Here is a 22544-nt window from a genome sequence, read left to right on the forward strand (position 1 = left end):
TAAGAGCAAAGAGAGATAACAAATAATAAAATGTCACTCGGACTTTTGGGATAACATGTATAAGGCAGACAGTTGCCACATGATTTAATTAGATGCTCCATTGCTTTGCTGTTATTAGTCAGAATGCTGTCTTTTCATTTTCTTCACTGCATTCTTTTTCTACCAAAGTAACCAATTCAGGAAGCCTCCTTTAGGAGGCCATCTGAGTCATAGGCTTCCTACCACCAAGGACAGGGGGTAAGGAAGAGCAGAGCTATGAGATCCTTCAACATGGGGGAGAGCATTGCGCTCCACAGACTTGTGTCTCTCCTTCCAGTCCTCCGGCAGGAGCCAAAGAATCCAGACAGCCAAGAGGGCATAAGCTAGTAGAGAAGAACAAGAAATTGAGGTTCAAATCCCACCTGAGACGCCTGTTAGCTGGGTGATCCTGTGCAAATAATTTAATTTCTCTGTGCCCCAGGTTCCTTAACTGCAAAACAGGTTTTTTTTTGTGTGTATATATATGCATGTATGTAAACAAACGCGTAATATATTGTATATATAGATATACAACACATGTGTGTTTATATGCACATAATATATTACATATACATAGATATATAATATATATTATATACACAGATATGATATATACACACATATAACACACATATGTTATATTCACACATGTGTATGTATGTGTGTATGTGTATAACACATATACGCTCATAGCACTAAGCATTCTGGGACACTGTATATATTATCTCATATGCTCCTCTCAACAACCCAGTGAAGTAAGTGTCATTATCATCCCCATTTCACAGATGAGGAAACTGAGGCTGAGAGAGTTTAAGTGACTTGCCCACATCACACAGCTATTAAGTATCTAAGGCAGGATTTGAACTCAGGTCTTCCTAAATCTGTCTATTGATATCTCACTGCCTCAAATGGATATAAAATACTTTTAAAATGTATATAAATTGCCTATTAAGAAAACCCTCAAAATGTTAAGGAAATGTTAGGTAATTCCTTAGGTAAGTCTCTAAGACAGCAAATTTCTGAGAAGGTGCCACCCTGCATTGGTAGAGGGAGTCTTTTCATTTGAGAGTCCCTTAGAGTAATGCAATCACGAATCCAGTCCTGACCCCCATTATCACTGTTAGAAATGCTGAACCACTAGCACATCGAGTGACTTGTCTGAAGCCATAGGAGCAGGGTCCAGAATGAGCTGCTAGGCAAGAGACACTGTATCTAACCAAGATGGGGAGATTGGCACATTTGCTCAGAGCCCTGAAATTCAGAGGGTGCAGACAGATGATGCTTGCACTCCTTCAGTGGGTAGAGCCCACTGAGCTTAGTACCTGATTAGCAAGAAAAATTAGTTAAAATAAGAAACTTCCACTTGGTGGATTCTTCCTCATCTAGTCACAACGGCTTTACTTACCCCTGCTGAATCCCTTAACTCCTGCCCCAACTCTTCTACCTTCCTCTCTAGCTATAGCCTCATGGGGGTACCAAGGTCTCTTCCCTAGTGGTGCCTTTTTTCTTGAGGTCTAAAGCCTTCCCCATTCCCAATTTTTGGAGAAGGAAATGGCAAACCACTCCAGTATCTTTGCCAAGAAAACCCTAAATGGGGTCACGAGGAGTCAGGCATAACTGAAAATGACTTGAACAACAGAAACAGCAAACCTCCAAATTGGTCTCAAGAAGTTGATGCGGTGAATTTAATGTCTTTTTGTCTTGGTACCAATGTTGCTAGTTATGACTCATGTAGTACAGTAAGTAAAAACAGTGGAAGATGGCAGTGCTGCTCAGTGGGGAGAGTCCTGGACTTGAAGTTAGGCATGTGTGGGTTCAAATGGTTCCTATGGACAAGTCACTTCACCTTCTCCTTACCTGTAAACTGGGTGAGGGCTCAGGTGAGTTGCCCTCTAAGGTTCATACCAGCTCTAAATCTATGATCTTGTGAATCCCCAATCTGCTGCTTAGAGGCTGTGTGATCTTGGACAAGTCATTTCCCATCCCCAGACCTCAATTTCCTTCTTGTAAAATGAGTCAGGGCACACAGTGCAGAACTAGGATCTCTTTTGGTCCTAAATCCTGATTGGATATTTTCACGGGGCAGATTAAGAAAAGCAGTGACATACCTAGAGAGAAGCCATGGATGAGGGCAACTGTAACAGGAAATGTGTTTGTCTGTCCATGTTGTCTCTTGGTGCCACTGCCACTGACCTGACACCAGAAGATGGTGGAATGGAGAATTAGAGAGAACTAGGACCAGCATTAGGCAAGACCTGGGCTTGAATCTCCACTGATTTTTAAATCTATTTTGTGACCCTGGGCAAATCACTTCAGCTCTCTCCAAGCCTTAGTTTCTTCCTCTGTAAAATGGGCATAATCATATTTTCCCTGTCCAGCTTTCAGGGCAAGGGTGCTCTTTGCCCTTCCTTGTATGCAATGTGCATATTGTGAAGAGTGCTGATTTGGCATCAGTGAATCTGGGTTCAAATCCTGTCTCTGATTTTCTCATTACTTGTGTTACCTCAGGCAAGCCCCTTCACCTCATTGGGCCTCAGTTTCCTCCTCTGTAAAATGGTGGGGTTGAGGATCTCCAAAGTCCCTTCTGGCTCTAAATCTATAACCTTACAATGGTTTCTTTTTACCAAGGCTATAGTCTATCCCATAAACACCTGTACATTCTATACACTCATGTGCTCTGCATGGCCAGTAAGGGTCTAAACTTTGATTAGAACTCAGGTGTACTGAATCCCAGGCCTATGGTCTTTGTCCTAGCCACAAGGTTTTTGGAACCCTCAGTTCTAGGGCTCAGAAAGCATCAGTGAAATCCGAGGAGACTTCTTGGCATGGCACTGTCACCCATGGTATGACTATAGGAGCCTGCTTGGATTCCCAGAAAAGAAAAGCCACTTTCTCTATGGGGCATGATGGCAGGGGAGAGAAAGAGAGAGACAGAGAGAGACACAGACACAGACAGAGGGAGAAAGAGAGAGAAAAAAAAGTGAGGGTGGTGACAGAGAGAAACAGAGAGAGATAAAGAGAGACACACACACACAGAGAAAGACAGAAAGACAGAGGGAGACAGAGAGAGAAAGAAGGAGCAAGGGAGGGAGACAGAAAGAAATAGAGAGACAAAGACAGAGGGAGGAAGGGAAGGAGGGAAAGACATAAAAAGAGTTAGAGAGAGAAAGGAGAGAGGGATGGAAAGAGACAGACACACAGAGAGACAAAAGAAACAGGTAGAAAGAGACAGAGAGAGAAACAGGGAGATTTACAGAGAGATGGAGAGACAGACAGAGAGAGACACACACACAGACACAGACATGGAGAGAAAGATAGAGAGACACAGAGAAACAGAGACAGAAAGAAAGAAGGAGCAAGGGAAGGAGACAGAGAGAAAGATAGAGGGAAGGAGAGAGGACATAGAGCATGCACACACACACACACACACACACACACACACACACACACACACAGAATGTGCACCTCCTTGTCCTGCAGACCTATCTCTACCAAATGGACAGTGCAGAACAAAGGAAGTTTAGTTTTCTGAGGTGGGAGGGAGCTGCAGGGTTAGTTAGGAATGGACCTGAAATGCCACCCATCCCAAAAGTACACAAAACCCAGTCAGTGGATAATGGTTTGCACTTCTCAACTTGGCACCTACTTCCTCCAAGCCTGGATCCACGCAGCTGCAAAATGAACTTTTATTTTCTCTCTTTATTTTTTCCAAAATTTTTTTAACATTTTTTATTTAAAGTTTTGAGTTCCAAATTCTATCCCTCCCTCCTCCCTGAGATGGTAAGCAATCAGATATATTCAGATATAATCAGTTATACACGTGCAATTATGTATAACATTTTCATATTAGTCATTTTGTACAAAAAGACTCAAATAAAAAGAAAAAAATGAAAAAAGTGAAAAATAACATACTTCAATCTATATTCAATCAATATAGGTTCTTTCTCTGGAGTAGATAGTATGCTTCATCATTAGACCTTTGGGATTGTCTTGGATCATTGTATTGCTGAGAACAGCTAAGTCATTCACAATTCTTCAATATTGCTGTTACTGTATACAATGCTTTCCTACTTCTGTTTACTTCACTATGCATTGGTTCATGTAAGTCTTTCCAGATTTTTCTGAATCATGCTACTTGTCATTTCTTATAGCACAATAATATTACAATCATAAACCACAACTTGTTCAGTCATCCCTTTGATTTCCAATTCTTTGCCACCACAAAAAGAGCTGCTATAAATATTTTTGTACATGTGAGTCCTTTCCCCTTTTTTATGATCTCTCTGGGATGTAGACCTAGCAGTGCTATTTCTGGACCAAAGGGTCTAAACAGTTTGATTTCCCTTTGGACATAGTTCCAAATTGCTCTCCAGAATGGTTGGATTAGTTCACGACTCTGCCAACAATACATTGGTGTCCCAATTTTCCCACATCTTCTCCAACATTTATCATTTTCCTTTTCTGTTATATTAGCCAGTCTGATAGGTATGAGGTAGTACCTCAGAGTTGTTTTAATTTGCATTTTTCTGATCATAGTGATTTAGAGCATTTTTTCATATGACTATGGATAGCTTTGATTTCTTTGTCTGAAAATTGCCTGTTTCGACCATTTATCAATTTGGAAATGACTTGTTTTCTTTTTTGTAAATTTGACTCAGTTCTCTATGTATTTGAGAAATGAGGCCTTTATCAGAGATGCTTATGAAAAAATCTTCCCCCCCCCCCAGTTTTCTGCTTTCATTATAATTTTGGTTGCATTGGTTTTGTTTGTGCAAAAACTTCTTAATTTTATATAACCAAACTTATCTATTTTACATTTTGTAATGTTCTCCTTATCTTTGTTAATCCTAAATTCTCCTTTTATCCATAAATCTGGCAGATAAACTATTCCATGCTTTCTCAATTTCCTTATGATATCACCCTTTATGTGTGATGTATCCATTTTGGTATCTTGGTATATGGTGTGAGATGTTGGTCTATACCTAGTTTCTGTCATACTATTTTCCAGTTTTACCAGTTGTTTCTGTCAGATAATGAGTTTTTGTTCTGAAAACTTGGATCTTTGGGTTTATCATGAGCTAGGTTACTGTGGTCATTTACTACAATATAATTTATACCTAATCTATTCCACTGATCCACTACTCTATTTCTTAGCCAGTACCAGAATATTTTGATAATCACCATTTTATAATGCAGTTTGAGATCTTGTATGGCTAGACCACCTTCTTTCACATTTTTTTTCATTGACTCCCTTGATGTCCTTGAGCTTTTGTTCTTCCAGATGAATTTTGTTATTATTTTTTCTAGCTCTATAAAATAATTTTTTGTTTGATTGGTATGGCATTGAATAAATAGATTCATTTAGGTAGAATTGTCAATTTTCTTATATTGGTTTGGCCTACCCACGAGCAATTAATATTTTTTCCAATTGTTTAGATCTGACTTTATTTGTGTGAAAAGTGTTCTATAGTTATGTTCATATAGTTTTTGGGTTGTCTTGGCAGGTAGACTCCCAAGTAGTTCATATTTTCTACAATTAGTTTAAATGGAATTTCTCTATCTCTTGGTGCTGGATTTTGTTGGTAATGTATAGAAATGCTGATGATTTATGTGGGTTTATTTTGCATCCTGCAACTTTGCTAAAGTTGTTAATAATTTCAAATAGTTTTGTGTTGATTCTCTAGCATTACAGAGTGATAATTTTGTTTCCTCATGACTATTCTAATTCCTTTAATTTCTTTTTCTTCTCTTATTGTAGTAACTAACATTTCTAGTACAATATTAAATAATAGAGGTAGATAATGGGCATTCCTTGCTTCACATCTGATTGTACTGGGAATGCTTCTAGCTTATCCCTACTCTAGACAATATATGCTGATAGCATTAGATAAATATTACTTATCATTTTAAGGTAAGCTCCATTTATTCCTATGTTCTCTAGTGTTTTTAAAAGGAATGGGTGCTGTATTTAGTCAAAGGCTTTTTCTGCATCTATTGAAAGAATCATATGATTTCTGTTGGTTTTGTTATTGATATGGTCATTTACGCTGATAGTTTTCCTAATGTTGAACCAGCCTGCATTCCTGGTATAAATCCCACCTGGTCATAGTATATGATCTTTGTGACATATTGCTGTAATCTCTTTGCTAATATTTTATTTAAAATTTTTGTATCAATATTCATTAGGGAGTAGGCAGAGCCAAGATGGCAGAGCAAAGGCAGGGATTCTCCTGAGCTCTCACACAAACCCATCCAAATATATTTAAATAATGACTCTAAATGAATTCTAGTGTGCCATAACCCACAAAAAGATAAAGGGAAACAATTTTCCAGCCCAAGACAACTTAGAAGGTCTGCAGAAAAGGTCTGTTGCACCAGAGTGATGGAGGAGCATAGTCCAACAGACCACACCTGCTCAGACAGGGCCCCAGCAAGCCAAGAGCAGGCCTTGAGTGACTGAATCAGCGGCACCAGTGGAAGGTTCCCGTCCTCTCAGCCCACAGAGGGTAAGGGGACTAGACAAGTTAGGTGGAGATTTACAGGGCTCGCTTTGCTGGCACCAGGGGCAGGACTCTGTTGCTTTGCCTATACTTGGATCTGGGTTGCAGTGCTGGGCCTTCGTCCCAGTGTGAGAAGGAGCACTAGCACAGCAGAGCTTGCAGCCCCAGGGGATCAGGGACCCTGGGCACAGTTCCAGGGTTGAAAAGAGTGCTTGTGGTCACTCATGAACCAGTGCACAGTACAGCAGACCAGTAAACACACCTCTCCCTAGATTATGCCACCTTGACAGAGCCAAAAACTGACAGGTCCCCAGAATCACCTCTGAAAACAGCCGCACATTCATTAAGGAAATTGGTCTGCAGTTTTCTTTCTCTGTTTTGGCTCTTCCTGTTTTGGGTATCAGCACCATATTTGTGTCATAAAAGGAATTTGGCAGGTCTCTTTTTTCTTCCATTTTCCTAAGCAGTTTATATAGAATTGGGATTAATTGTTCTGTAAATTCTTGGTAGAATTTGCTTGTGAATCCATCTAGTCATTTTTTCTTAGGAAGTTCATTGATGGCTTGTTTGATTTCTTTTTCTAAGATTGTGTTATTTGAATATTTTATTTCTTCTTTGGTTAATTTGGGTAATTTATATTTTTGTAGATACTCATCCACAAAATGAGCTTTTGGAAGCAATTGTCCAGAGCCAATAGTGAGTGAAGATGGCCTGGGACACTAACTAATGAAGTGCTAGTGGAAATACCAGGCTAGGCCTTGGCTAAAGATCCAAGTTGCAAAAGCAAATCCACACAATGGGACTGGAGGCTGAGGCTATGGTCTATGGCCTTCAGATCATGGGCTGCTGTGTTAATGAATTTTCTGCCGTTTGCTGAGAAGGAGATGAGGCTTCCTTGTAAACCCTGGAAGCCAGCCTGCCTACCTCACACTTCAGAAATTCCACTAACATTGGTGTACTTTGAAAGTGAATTTGACAATCGCCAAGACAATCAACTTCTCAGATGCTCCAGTTGCTAAGAGGTACAGGAAAAGAATCAGAAGACCAGGGACCCATTCCTAGCTATTGGCTTTATTCAAAGCCTTCCATTTCTTTCAGGCTTCCATGGGTTCCATAGTGTGGCTGCTGCATTCCAGAAGCCTGGAGACATGACGTTGAGCATATTGGCTTTCAGGATTCCTAGGCTTGGGTCTGATGCTTTCCTTCCTTCCTGTGCCAAGGAAGATTAAGCATGGCTAAAGCATAGCATCATGGGCCTAGGACTGGAAGGCGCCTTCTGAGGTCTTCTGGTACAGCTCCTTTATCTTGTAGTTCGGTCATTTGTCCAAAGTCACGTGGATAAGTGCAAAATTTAATACTAGGGCCCTTGACTCCAGAGTCACTGCTCTTTCTATTGTACATGTTCTAGGGCCCCAGGGAAGTGCTTGGAGAAGATGCTTCAGGAAGTATTGGAAGGATTTATCAACTGGCTGACTCAGATCTAACTCTCATGAACCTATAAAAGGCACTATTTAAGCCCAGTATTTTACTTCCAGCATTCACCATGAGACCTGCTGTTTGTTGGATGACATAACTGTTCTTGACACCAGCCTCAAGGTCAAAGGTCAGTGATGTCCTCTAAATATTCTAGTTTTTATTACAATGCATTGTGGGCTATTGATTTATAAATATCCTCTCAATCTTCTCGTCCTGTGAGATAACCTTGACTGAAGGTTGGTTCTGACAAAAGTCCTGTGGACATTGATTTAATTCAATCAGTCAAGGCTAATTTCCCTCTTAGAAACTTAAGCATTCAGGAAACAAGATCCTTCTTGCCATAGTCCATGCTCCCATTGGGGTAAGAAGAATGACAGAGTGGCGTGGGATCAGAGCTATAACCAGCACAGGGCAAAATGAGGCTTTGCCCAAGGATGTCTCCATATGGAGGTGGTAGGTGGTGGTGATATCCTTCATCCCAGGCAAGGAAATATACTTGCATACTTGGTGACCTTGCTTCATCTCTGTGGTGACTGCCATCCTCCTGCCTCACCTCCTAGTTCTCTATTGGCCTTTGATGCTTTAAACTATACATGACCCTAGGGCCATCACCAGGCCATCATCCCAGGGTGCTGTCATGTTGGTTCCCAGCTCATAAAGCTTGCCCCAACTACCACAGGGGCAAGGGTTCATTACCCTCCTTCCCCATCCTCCCTGCCAAGTCTTTGAACACACTTATGGTCTGATTGGTATCTGGCTACCTCCATCACTCCTTATGCCCTGAACTGTCTCTGTCTCAGATGAAGACATTCTTAGTTATGTTTGGGATAGGGGTTGGGCTTTCAAGATAAGGCATCTATAAGTACCTGGAATGTACAGCTGGAAAAATGCCCACCTGATTCATTTTCACTACAACTGAGGGGATTTCATGGGGTTGAAATCAGTACAGAGAGACACAGTATTTCTGCTGAGCCTCCTTTCCAGCCACAACCACAGTTTACAGCTGCTAACCTCAGACTCCATGGAGGACAGAAATGGGACCAGCTTTTCTCTGTGCGTCATATGGAGCCCTCCAACCCTTGTAAACACAGCATTTCTCAGGAACAAGGGGGTCTTAACTTTGATGCTAAATCATGAGAAAGCAGGAAGGCATGTGTTGTAAACTCCTTGAAGTGGTACCCAAGCAGCACTTCCTCCTGGCGTCAAGGGCAATGTGGGAGGAGGGTTGGCTCCTTGAGCAGGATGGGCTCATTAGGAGAATGTGGCTAGTTGGCTAAAATGTTTGTCTTATGGAAAGAGGGTATGAAGGGTATGATCATCTGCTATTTAGCAACCAGAAGGGGAAAGTCTATCGCCATGGCATGGGGGCTGTTTTGGGACAAAGCAAGAATGCTTTCTGATGAGGCTGGGGCTGAAGAAACACAGGATCTGAGCATTGAAAGGGAGCTCAGAGGTCATCCAGTCCAACCCAAACCTGAACAGGAATCTAGTCAGGTTGTATGTGTTCAGCTATTTCAGTTGTGTCCAACTCTTTGTGACCCCATGTGGGGTTTTCATGGCAAAGATACTGGAGTGGTTTGCCATTTCCTTCTCCAGCTCATTTTATAGATGAGGAAACTGAGGCAAACAGGGTGAAGTGACTTGTCCAGGGTCACACAGCTAATAAGTGTCTGAGGCTGGATTTGAACTCAGGAAGCCAAGTTAGCAAGCATTTATTAAGGGCCTACTATGGGCCAGGTACTGCCTTAAATGCTGGGAACACAAAGAAAGGCAAAAGATAGTCCTGCCCTCAAGAAGCTTACAGTCTAATGGGTGAGGCAACATGCAAACAACTGTAGAAACACATATACGTGTACGCACACGTATGCATGTATGTATGCATGCATGCATGCATGCATGCATGCATGTATGTATATATACACACACCCACGTGTGTGTATATGCTAATCACAGAGGGAAGGTATTACCATTAAGGGGGAATCAGGAAAGATTTCTTGGGATTTTAGCTAAGATTTTTTTTTTTGGATTTTAGCAAAGATTTGAAGGCTGCCGTGGAAGCCAGGGAGGCCAAGATGAGATGGGAGAGAATTCTGGGGACAGCTGGTAAAAACATCAGGAGATGGTGTCATGTGGGAAGAAGAGCAAGGAGGTCAGTGTTCCTGGCTCCCAGAGTATGTGGAGGGCAGTAAGGTATAAGAAGGCTAGAGAGGGAGGAAAAGGGCCAGGTCACGAGGGGCTTTTAAAAGCCAAATAGAGAATCTTACATTTGATCCTGGAGCCAATAGGAAGCCACTGAGGTCTACTGAATGGGAAGGGAAAGGGTGTGACATGGTCAGACCTACAATTTAGAAAGATTAATTTGACACTGGAGTGGGGAGAGATGAGGCAGAGTCCAACCAGAAAGCTACTTCAATTGTCCAGGTATGAGGAGATCAAAGTGATGAGATCCTATACTAGGCTTCTGCCTGTATAAGGTAGTGTCAAAGGTGAGGAGGGGTGTCTACTAGAGATGTTTGGAAGCAAGAATTGACAACTGATTGGACATGGATGGTGAGAGAGTGAGAAAATGAGGACGACACCGAGGTTCTGAGCCTGGATGCCTGCATTAATAGTGGTGCCCTCAAGAGGAATAGGAAAGTCAGAAAGAAATACAGGCATAGTGAGAAGGGGTGTGCAGGGAAAGATAATGAGATAAGTTTTGGACCTGTTGAGTCTAAGATGTCTACAGTATGTTCAAGATGTCCAATAAAAAATTGGAGATGCAAGACTCCAAGAGAGAGGTCAGGGCTGGATAAACAGATAGGAGAAGAATCTGCATAGAAATGACTATTGAATCCATGGGAGCTGATGAGATTAGAAAGCAACATAGTATAGAAGGACAAAAGAAGAGGACCCAGGACAGAGCCCTGGGGGCACCCACAGTTGCTGAGCATGACCCACAGTTACTGAGCATGACCTGGATGAAGATCCAGTAAAGAAAACTGAGGTGTGGTCACATAGGAAGGAAGGAAACCAGGAGAGAGCAGTGTCATAAAAACCTAGAGAGAAGAGTCTCAAGGAGAAGAGAGGGATCAATAGTGTCAAAGATTACAGAGAGGACAAGAAGGACAAAGACTGGGAAAAGTAGGTTAGGGACTCAGCCTTCATGTAGCTAGAAAGGGAGGAGCGTGCAGGAGCAGGTGAGGTAACTTGTGTGGAGGTGGAGTTGTGGGAGGCTTGAGAGAGTGCTGAGAGAGCACATCATTATGAGAGAATATTATAATATCAGACAAGTGTTTGCCTAGCTTCTTCTTGAGCACCTCCAGTGACAGAAACCCCACTTCCACCTAAGAAAACCCATTTATCTTTTGGATAAGTCTAATTGTTAGGCATTTTTTCCTTACGCTGAGTCTCTTTTTAAAAAATACATTTTAATTGATATCTTTTTATATTGCCTAAATTTCTCCCTGTATCATTTCCTCTTCTCCCTCCCAGAGAGTCATCCCATATAACAAAGAATTTTTTCTAAAAAGGAGGAAGAAAAAAATTAGCAAAACCAATCAATATATCAAAGAGAGACAGAGACAGAATGAGATAGGGAGAGAGAGAGAGAGAGAGAGAGAGAGAGAGAGAGAGAGAGAGAGAGAGAGAGAGAGAGAGAGAGAGAGGGAGAGGGAGAGAGAGAGAGAGAATATATGCAATGCTCCATGTCTGTAGACCTCTCCCCACCTCTGTAAAGAAATAGGCAGGGACTGGGGTGGATGTGTTTTATTATATATACTCTCTTGGGCCAAGCTTATTATTTGTAATTTTGTAACATTCATTTTGTTTTTGAGGACCTCATTTTTATTTGATTTTGGATTTTGATTTTATATTTGATTTTATTTGATTTTTTTAAGCAACAAACTTAGGACATGTTAAGAAATTACTGTTACATGTTCTTTAAAAAACCTGTCATGTTCTATGGAAACAGAATAAATAAATAGGGCTTTAAAAGTTCAAAAGTTAAAGCATAGATTTATTTTTAAAAATTGAACTAGAAGTCAAACAGGGCTGAAATGTCTAGGAAGTAAAGGTCTCAGTGAGGAAAGGCACCTCGTTCCACCACAGGAAATAAAGACCACAGTGAAGCTAACAGGCTGGCAAAGCCTCACACCTTGTACTATCATCTTCTAGAAGTGTTCTGATGGACACCTAATTCACATGGATGGCTACAGGGGACATTCACTTTCTGGACAAAAGCTTTGCTTGTCACCTGGGAGGCCCAATAGCTAGAGTGTCTCATCTGGAGTCAAGATGACCTGAGTTCAAATCCAACCTCAGATATTACCAGCTGTATGACCCTGGGCAAGTCATTTAACCTCGATTTGTCTCAGTTTCCTCATCTACAAAATGAGGATAATAATAGCACCTATCTCCCAGGGTTGTTGTGAAGGTCAAGGCCAAAGAAATAGTTTTTCTAAACTTCGTAGCATACTGCCTGGCACATTGCAAGCACTACATAAGTTATTAACTATTTAGCTGTTGTTATTATTAGTATTGAGCAGCTAGGTGGTACAGTGGATAAAGCATTGGATCTGGAGTCAGGAAGACCTGAGTTCAAATCCAGCCTCCAGACATAACTAGCTGTGTGACCCTGAGTAAGTCACTTTACCCTGTTTGCCTCAGTTTCTTCATCTATAAAATGAGCTGGAGAAGGAAAGGGCAAACCACTCCAGGATCTCCGCCAAGAAAGCCCCAAATGGGTCATGAAGAGTCAGAAATGATTGAACAACAATAACAAATAGTATTATTATTTCAATAAGAATGGATGGCTGAGATCCAGGATACTGACTGAAATATTAATACAAGTAAAAAGTTAACACCCTGCTGTCTGAGCTAAATGCCAATATGGTGGTGCGAATCCATGAACAAGGCTTCAGTTAAACTCTGGATTTTTCACGTCCTTTCTCAAAGCCATTTACAGTTTTAAAGAACTGCTCTCTGGAAGCTTTTAGAGAGAAGCTTTCTGGCCTGTGTCATTGCTGCGGGTAGTTCACGGCAGCTGCAATCTTCATCTGGACAGCCCATACCAACCGTGACTCATTTTTGCTCAGTTCCACAAAGCTTAGAGCCTGTATGAAGACTATCCTAAGATCCCTGGGCAACAGGTTCTATACAACAGCAAAGCTAACTCAAGGAAGTTGGGACAGTCCTGAGGGACTTTTAAAATGAAGTGGAGTATCTCCAATTCGGCATTAAAGCTGTCATTTTATCTTTACTCAGAAGTCTAGACAGGTCACTGCTAAGCTTGCTTCTTACCAGCTTCTCTCTTGGGTGATACTCTGCCTAAAATTTATACTCGACCCACCTACTAAGTGCTCTTTCCCAGACTACCTATAGATCTACATCTGCTCGGGCATTTGATGGGTATAAATTCTCAAAGACCCCCCCCCCAATTTAAAATTAATGGTGAAAAAGAAAAAATAATGTAAAGAAGTATTCAGGATGGAATTGCATCCACAAAGGGTAAAAAAGCAGTGAAAGAAAGGAAAAAGATATGATAGACATTTAAAAATACTGTAGAACAGCAAATTGTAATTGGAGTTGTAGTTTAGCTATGCCTTCATTTTTGTTATTGTTGTTGTTCAGTCATGTCTGACTCTTTGTGACCCCATGGGTCATACTGTCCATGAAGTTTTCTTGGCAAATATACTGGAGTGATTTGCCATTTCCTTCTCTAGCTCATTTAACATATGAGGAAACTGAGGCAAATGGGGTTAAGGGACTTGCTCAGGGTCACTTAGTTGGTGTCTGAGACTGGATTTGAACTCAGGTCTTCCTGACTCCAGGCCCAGCACCCTATCCACTGAACCACTTAGCTGTCTCTAATGTCTTCATTATATGTATTCTTTTCCGTTGGTATGGGCTGCCCAGATGAAGATTGTGGCAGCCATGAATTGCCAGGGGCACTATGACACAGGCCAGGCAGAAGGGCCAGTCAAATTCACCCCATCACATACTCAGACAGTGGTGGTTTCTGATGAGATGATTCAGTTTCGACTTACTGAGCCCAATGTACACAAATTTGCCTGCAAGGATACGGTCTCCTGTGATGGTAGTGGTTGGATAAAGATTTTGAAAGGCATAACCACAAAATCCTATCAAAGCCCCAATACCCAGCAAACTGAAGCTAACAGAAAAACATCAAAGGTAGATATGCAAAGTAAGTCAATCTTACTACCAGCATTGTGATTCCCAGGCTCTGTGTACCTCTCCATGAACTGCTCAGATAATGTCAAATGGAAACATTCTGGGATCAAGTCAGATGACTTTGTCTCCTCTGGAAAGTCAGACTAAGGTATGCTTTTTGTTGGGCATGGTAACATACCACCTCCATTATTTGTCAATGCTATTATATTACAAGAGGAAATCATTGTTAAGTCTTTTCATCAGGCTCACTGTCATAGAAATCTTCCGTGATTTTACTTAAATAGCTGAAATTTTCTGGTGTTGGACTTCAACACTCATATCAGAAATCTTTACCAATTGATGCTGTCATTTAGATGGCAGAAACGAAGCTGAGCATTTCCTTTGTTATTCTAGATCTTTTGTTTCTTACAAATGAATGTTATTATTTTATCAAGTTCTGTAAAGTATCCCCTCGGTAATTTGATTGACATAATATAAATTATTTTGGGTAGTATTGTAATTTTTATTATACTGGCATGGCTGAGCCGTGAGCACTGAATATTTAATTCTATTACAAATCAAAATAGTCCTGAGGTTTTACTTCATACCCTACAAATAGGCCAAAATGACAAAAAATAACAACAGTCAATGTTGGTGGGGTTATGGAAGGATAGGCACATTATTGCTGGAGCAGTGAAATGGTACACTTTGGAAAGCAATCTGGAACTATGTGAATAAAGACACCCTTTGGACTTGATACTCCATTATTGGGCTTAGACCCCAAGGAAGTCATTGATAAGAAAAAAGTTACCATATGCTCCAAAATATTTATAGAAGATCTATCTATCTATCTATCTATCTATCTATCTATCTATCTATCTATCTATCTATCTATCTATATTTCATTTTTTTGTGATAGCAAAGAATTGGAAATACAGCAGACACTCACTGATTGAGGAATGAGTAAACAAATTGTGGTACATGAATGAAATGGATGGTTACCATACCATAAGAAACGATATGGGTGATGAATGCAGAGAAACCTGAAAATATCTGTGTGGACTGATGTAGAATGAGGTCAGAGGAGTCAATTCCAGGAAATGTAACTAAATTTCAAAGCTCAAGCAGGATTCAAATGAAGAAATATGAGGATGCCCTTTGTAGGGATGGGAAGTCCACAAGTGTTAAAATGTTGCACAGGTTTCTGGACTTTTTCAATGTATCAATCGATTATACCGATTTTTTTCCTCTCTCTCTAAAAATAGTTTTTTCATTTGGGATTGTTCTCGGAGAAGAGCTGCTTGGAATAAGTATGATGATGTAAGAAACAGAAAATATCAGTCAAAATTGATTTAAACAAAAAGACTTAAACATTCAGCTTAGATAACTGAGTTCCTTTCAGTTGCCTGAGTTTTCCATCGAGGGCCACCAAGTCTGAGATGACACTGACTCCTTGTGGTCTGGACTTTATGCTCTAGGTAATGGGGAGTTAAAGGCTTGACCTTAAGGACATTGGACCAGCCAAAGGCTTTTCTGCCTTTTAGGTGGGGAAAAACTAGCCAATATGGTATATATTCCTTTCACCACACCACCCATTACCTTATTTGAGTCTCACAACAATTCTATAAGGAGTATGATTCCAAATGTATGTGGATGGATCCTGAGTTATATGAAAGCTGGGATGAAGGCAATCCTGGTACTGTGGTATGACACTAAGAGCCCTGGGCTGGCCATCAGGGGTCCAGAGGCCTAGTGTAGGCTCAGTTACTAATGGTGCAACCTCACACAAGTAAGCCACTTCTCTCAAGACCTCAGTCTTTTTATCTGTAAAATGAGGGGAATGGAACCAGGTGCCCTCCCTGCAGCCTCGTGCAGCTCTGGCAACATCTCTGAACAAAACCGGCTGAAATTCCACCCACGGATGGTCTCAGCTCTGTGGTTACTCAAGGCAGGCGTTTTGCCTTCCACTTCTAGAACCCCAGGCAGCACCCATTTCCAGGAAGACCGAGGCAAGGTTACAGAAGAGATTTAGCACAAGAGAGATGGTGGGAAAGCCAATGTCTCTTACAGGATTTATCTTGGCTCTATCTTTCTGATTTTTTTAAAATGTTGTAAACTTTTATACAGTTTAATATGCTCACAAAACAACACCCCCGCACCACATAAAAGCCACTCATGGTGTTTTTTAGAAGTGTGCAAAGATAGGAAGTGCAAGGCCGGGTGCCTCCTGCAACTCCTTTTTTTTGGGTGTGGTTTATTATTTTTTTGAGTCCCAAACTGTTTTCTTTTGTGTGTTCTCCCGTCCTCCTCCCAGAATAAACCATTTTGACTTTATTTCCATGGACAGCTAAAGACAATTGAAGTGACCCAGAGATCCTTACTCCTTTAATGTAAGATCAAAGATGTAGTTGTATATATAATTTACATGTACTTGGTTTCCCCATTAGAACGGAAACTCCTTGAGAATGGGGATTGCTTTATTCTTTGTATCTCCTTCACCTAACACAGTGATCGGCACATAGTAGGTGCTTAACAGATGCCTACTGATTGGCCATTGATATGTTAGTGGCAGCATTTTTTTTGTGGTTGCAAAGACCAAGGAACAAAGTAGACCCCCACTGATAGGAGAATGGCTAAAGAAATTGTGGTATGGGGATTAACTGTTACTGGGCTATAAGGACTGATGAATCAACAATAATAATCACCACATGTTTATTAAGCACCTACTGTGTGTCAGGCACTATGCCAGGTGTTGGGGATATAAACACACACACACAAATGAAACAATCCCTGCATCGAAGGAGACAGAGCCATATACAGAGTAAATGGAAAGTTAATTACCAGGTGTTTTCAGAGGAAGGGCCTTAGCGATTGGAGGGACTGGGAAAGGGTTCATGTAGATGATGGTGCTTCCATTATATCATAAAACCAGAGGGATTCTGGGAGGTGGAGGAAGGCAGGGGAGTGAATTCAAGGCAAGGGAGCCAGCCAATACAAAGGCATAGAGAAAGGAAGGAAGGGAACTAGTATTTATAAAGCACCTACTATGTGTCAGACACTGTGCTAAGTACTTTACAACTATTAGCTCATTTATTTCTCATAATACCCCTGGGAGGTAGGTGCTATTATTAACACCATTTTACAGATGAGGAAACTGAGGCAGACAGAAGTTAAGTGACTCACTTAGGGTTACACAGCTAGTATATGTCTGAGGCTGGATTTGAACTCAGGTCCTCTTGACTCCTGGCCAAGTGCTCTAACCATTGCACTATCTAGCTGCTTCTGAGATGGGAGATGGAATGTCATATATAAGTAACAAAAAGAAAGTTGATTTGGTTGGGTCACAGGGTGCAAGATGAGGATTAAAGTCCAACAAGGCTAGAATGAGGTTGAAGCATTTTAAAAGGGAAACAGAGGCATTTCTATTTGAACCTGGGAGCCACTAGAGTTGATAGAGGAAGGGCATGACTTTATCAGATCTGTGCTGGAGGAAAATCATTTTGGTGGAAATGTGGAGGATGAGCTGAAGTGAAGAGGAGATTGGAGACAGGCAGATCCAACAGGGTCATGGCAATACTCTAGGTAGATAAGTGAGGAGAGCATGAAGTGAGGGGATGAAGGTGTGAGTTGAGAGAAAGGGCTGGATGGGAGAGGTGTCATGGAAGTAGCAACAGAAAGACCTGGCAATGGGTTGGATTGGTGGGGCCAGAAAGAGTGGTGAGTCAAGGAGATAAACCTGGGAGAGTAGGAATGGAGGTGACCCAATTGGAGTCAGAGTCAGGACTGAAACCAGGCTTCCTCCCGCCAAGCCCACCAATGATAGCAACAACAATAGCAAATTATGTGGGAGCTGGCTGAGGGGCATCCCTTCGCTGTGGTCCTGCCTGCTCAGTACTGAGGGTGCCTCCAGTGAGCCCGTGAGGGGATGAGATTGCATCTAACACTTTTATTCAAATACTCAAAACAGTTAATTATTCACCTGGGCACAGGTCCACAGAAAATTAACTACAAAAGCATAATAACAAGATGGTGACCTGTCCAAGGATCATTTCGGTGGTAGCACAGCAGAGAAAGCACTGGATTGGAGTCAGGAAGAGCTGAGTTCACATCATACCTCAGTGTTACTAGCTGTGTGACCATGGGCAAGTCAACTAACTTCTCTGTGCTTTGTTATTTTCATTTGTAAAATGAGAGTGTTGGACTCGCAGACACTACAGTCCCTTTCAGCTCTAGAGCTGTATTTCATCAAAAGATATGAGAAGAATAAGATGGTAATCAATTGAGCAATAGACATTTACGAAGTGCCTACTTGGGGCAGCTAGTGGCGCAATGGATAAAGCACTGGGCTTGGACTCAGGAAGACTCTTCTTCCTGAGTTCAAATTTGGCCTCAGACACTTACTAGCTGCATGACCCTGGGCAAGTCACTTCACCCTATTTGCCTCAGTTTCCTCATCTGTAAAAACTGAACAACAACAAAAAACCCTTTATGCCAGTTAATACTATCACTTTTGCCTCCTTCACATGATCTCCCAGAAGTCTTGGGGGGACTACAGGTTAAACTCCTACCAGATTCCCTTTGAGCCCCTGATTTATCCTTGGTAAGTCAGAAAACCGTCATCCCACTCCTCCTTTAATGAAGAATGTAATTATATAGTTTGAAAGGGGATCTTTTTCTTATAAAGCTCAGCACAGTGCCTGGCACAGAATAAATGCCAAATAAATGTTAGCTGCTATCACCATCATCGTTACTGTTATTATGTTATTGTTATATATCATCGTTGTTGTTATTGTTATTATGAACAGCTCATATGTATTTAGTGCTTTAAGATTGGAAAGAGACTTCATTATCTCATTTGATTCTAACACCAACCCTGCGGGGTGGATGCTATTATTATCCCCATGGGATAAAATGACTTGCCCAGAGTCACGTAGGCAGTAAATGATAAAAGTTAGCATTAGAACCTAGGTTTTCTCAACTGAAGCCTAGTATGCCATCCACCAGTCTCTCTGATTTCTTTTATAACACCCCGGATAGGTGCCCATTCAGCCCCAGCTTGGATGTTTCCTGTGATGTACAGTTTATAGTTCAGAAGGCAGAAAGGGGCCAACCTTAGAATCAAGAGCCTTGAGTGCAAATCCCAGTTCTGGTGCTCATTAGCTGTCTACAGAGGATGTTATAGGAACATGGACTCTCTTAACCATTTTCCTTTTTTTTTTTATTTCACTTTTATTTCTGAACATATCCTTTCCCCTCTCATACCCAAGGAATAATCTTTTATGATAAAGAATAAAAGAAGAAGAGGGGGAAAAAACCAATTCAGTAAACATTAGCTAACATCAACGATATCTGGCAGTATAGGCAACATTCCATACTTGGAGCCTCCCACCTCTTAACTATTTCTCAAAGGTTCATAGAAAAGAAGCTAGAACCCTGCTCTCACCCTACTTGCCCCTCCATGGCTCACTGGTAAGGCTCCAACTAGGACATTTTAAAGAATGCTTAAGACCTTGTTCCTATGTGTGCAAGAAGCCTTTCTTTGTCCTCCTTGGTCTTGGTGTCTTTCCACTGAGATGATTCCCAAAGAATCCTCTTTGTATCTTATTTGTATGTAGTTGTTTGCAGGCTGCCTTCCCCCTACTGCTTGCCTCTCTCTGAACTCCTCAGGGCTTAGCACAGTGCCTGGCATATAGTAGACACTTGGTAAATGCTTGTTCATTGATTGACACTTGCTTACTGGACTTGAAGATGTCACTTAGGGTATGCATTACTTGGCAAACTCTGATGCCCAGATCTCGTGCCATTCTCAGGGAGGAGGGGAAGATGAATACAATATGATCAATGCTTTGGATCCATAGAAAAAAAAGGCAATACCTAAAGTGCTATCCCAGGAATTATTATGAACAAAACTGAGCAACTGTAACCAATACAGTGTGTGAGCTGTGGAAAGAATAACTCAGGGAAAAATTCCTGGAGAAAGTCTCTATTTCAGGTTTGAATTAAGGTCTTCTTTCTCTTTTTTACTACTTGTTAGGTGTATGATTTAGATTCCAAGGCTTCTTAAACTTTTTTCCACTGGCGACCCCTTTTTGTATTTAGGCAGCATTTGTTGGCATTGCATGGCCTGAGGGCATGTGCAGTGCAAAGTGAGGGTGCTTTGTGTTCAGAACCAAGGCTGTGGTGAAGTTGAGCTGTGCAGCATGGGCGAGTGCTGCCAGAGACACCTCAGATTTGTTATGCATTTGATTTTTAATTAATTTTTGGTTGTTGCATGTTCAGAAACCTTTTACTGTTGCCAAATTTTTCGACCCATCTGGGGTTGTTACCCACAGTTTAAGAAGCGCTGAATTACATCCCTGGTCTAGACTTCAGTTTCTTTACATGCATACTGAGGGGGTTCACAGCAGGAATTCTCAAATCCCTTCTAGCTCTGAAGATGACATCCTTCTACCTGCTTTCCGTTGCTTCTTCCTTCTTATTTTTCCTGCTTCTCTTCCTTTTCCTCAGCTCTCCTTTCTTTCCCTCTTAATCTTTTCTCTGAATCTTTTCCTCATTTAAACCCCTCCCCCTTTCATCTCTTTTACCTTCTTCTCTGGCTTCTCCCTTCTTAAAAATCTCCTTTACTTAACTCTTTCCTTCCTATTTAAGATTCAGTTTCTTTCTCTGTCTGTGTCTCTATCTGTGTGTATGTCTCTCTTTTTGGTCTCTCTCTGTGTCTCTCTCTATATCTCCATCTCTTTGTCTCTTTCTCTCTGTCTGTCTCTGTCTCAGATCTATACAAAAGGAAGACTCTCTTATTTTCACAGACTTATTTTCCAGGAAGTGTCCTTAGAACCCTTGAGAAATATTTAAGAGGTGGGAAACTCTGGGTATGGAATGTTGCCCAGGCTGCCAGATGTAGTCGAAGTGTTGACTGATTTTTACTGAATTGTTTTTTTCCCCTTTTTCTCTTTTATTCTTTATCATAAGGGATGGCTCCTTGGGTATGAGAGGGGAAAGCATATATGCAGAAAGAAATAAATGTAGATGCTCAAAATGAGAAAAGAATACCATATAAACTGGGTAACCTATCAACAAAATTGTATCCTAAGAAAAAAATTTTGCTATGAGTCTTAGTACTGGGGAAATTTGCAAATGCTACAAATCAGGGCTTGATGTATTGTTTTGCTAATTGTCTAGACTTAGCAAAGCAATGGAGAATATGTTAATAAGGCAAATTGAGCTTACAAGTGCATAATGCAAGCATTTATCATCTTTTTGGAAAGCTGGTTGTTAAATATTTGTCAGACTATCCCAAGCTGGAAGGTTCATAGGATCATAGATTTACAACTGGAAAGACATGACCTAGTACAAATGCTTCATTTTATAGAGAGCAGGTCCAGAGAGGTGAAGAAAAATAGCAGAGTCAGAATTCGAAACCAGACTCTTAGACTCCAGATCCAGGGCTCTAAAAAAAAAAAACTTCTTTAAACTTCGTTCTGCTACCCCCATCTCATGTAGACAGACTAATGCATGACTTAGTTTCTCTATCTGCAAAATGAACTTGATAATCTTTAAGGGTTCTTTCTAGATTGATGTCCTATCATTCTACAGCAAGTGCATGAGAAGGGCACAAAGTTTGTGAGATAAGATGTTGGTATCAATCACTTAAAGATGGGGGCAGTGAGGAAGCTCTCATAGAGCAGATGACCTTGAGCAGCATGGAACTATGTGTGATTTGGGCAGTCTACGCTAGCAAAAAAAATCCCCTGGCTTTCCTTCTCACTTAGGCATTGCTGTTCTACCAAGTGGTCTCTTCTACTCGAGGAAACCTAAGAGCCCTAAAGTGGCACCACTTGGGGCTTGTTTCTTGCTCTAATGAAATCTGTATACAAGTTTCCTAGAGGCACCGTGGAAATCAATTTGGAATTATGCTAAAAAGTTACTAAAACGTCCATTTATCCTTTGGCCCTGAGATTTCACTGGTAGGTATATACCCTTGTGGGGACAGGGGGCTCAAAGACAGAAAAACCCTATATACACCAAAATATTCAAATCAGTGTGTGTGTGTGTGTGTGTGTGTGTGTGTGTGTGTGTGTGTGTGTGTGTGTGTGAAGCAAAGAACTGGAAACAAAGTATGTGCACAGCTTTTTGGAAGTAACTAAACAAAACAGTGGTACTTGAATGTAATTGTGACTTATATGAACTGATACCAAGTGAAGCGGAGCCAGGAAAACAAAATACTTGACAACAATGGAAGTGGAAACAGCAACAAATGAAGTTGAATGCAGCATAATTAATAATAATGAACAAGCTTGTCCCTGAAGAAGAGGTGAGAAGATCTATCTAATGGAACTGGCTTGACAGAAGAGGACTTGTGTGTGTACGAATGTAGAATGATAGAATTGTAGAGCTAGAAAG

The 22544-nt window shown here is 41.1% G+C and overlaps 1 pseudogene; it reads right to left on the reverse strand.

The window, feature by feature from the left end:
* Positions 1-13852: 13852 nt before the first annotated feature.
* LOC110210490 (claudin domain-containing protein 1 pseudogene) lies at positions 13853-14541 on the reverse strand (annotated as a pseudogene).
* Positions 14542-22544: the final 8003 nt, after the last annotated feature.

The sequence above is a fragment of the Phascolarctos cinereus genome, unplaced genomic scaffold (assembly GCF_003287225.1).
Source record: "Phascolarctos cinereus isolate Bilbo 61053 unplaced genomic scaffold, phaCin_HiC Scaffold_2;HRSCAF=192, whole genome shotgun sequence".
Classification (NCBI taxonomy): Eukaryota; Metazoa; Chordata; class Mammalia; order Diprotodontia; family Phascolarctidae; genus Phascolarctos; species Phascolarctos cinereus.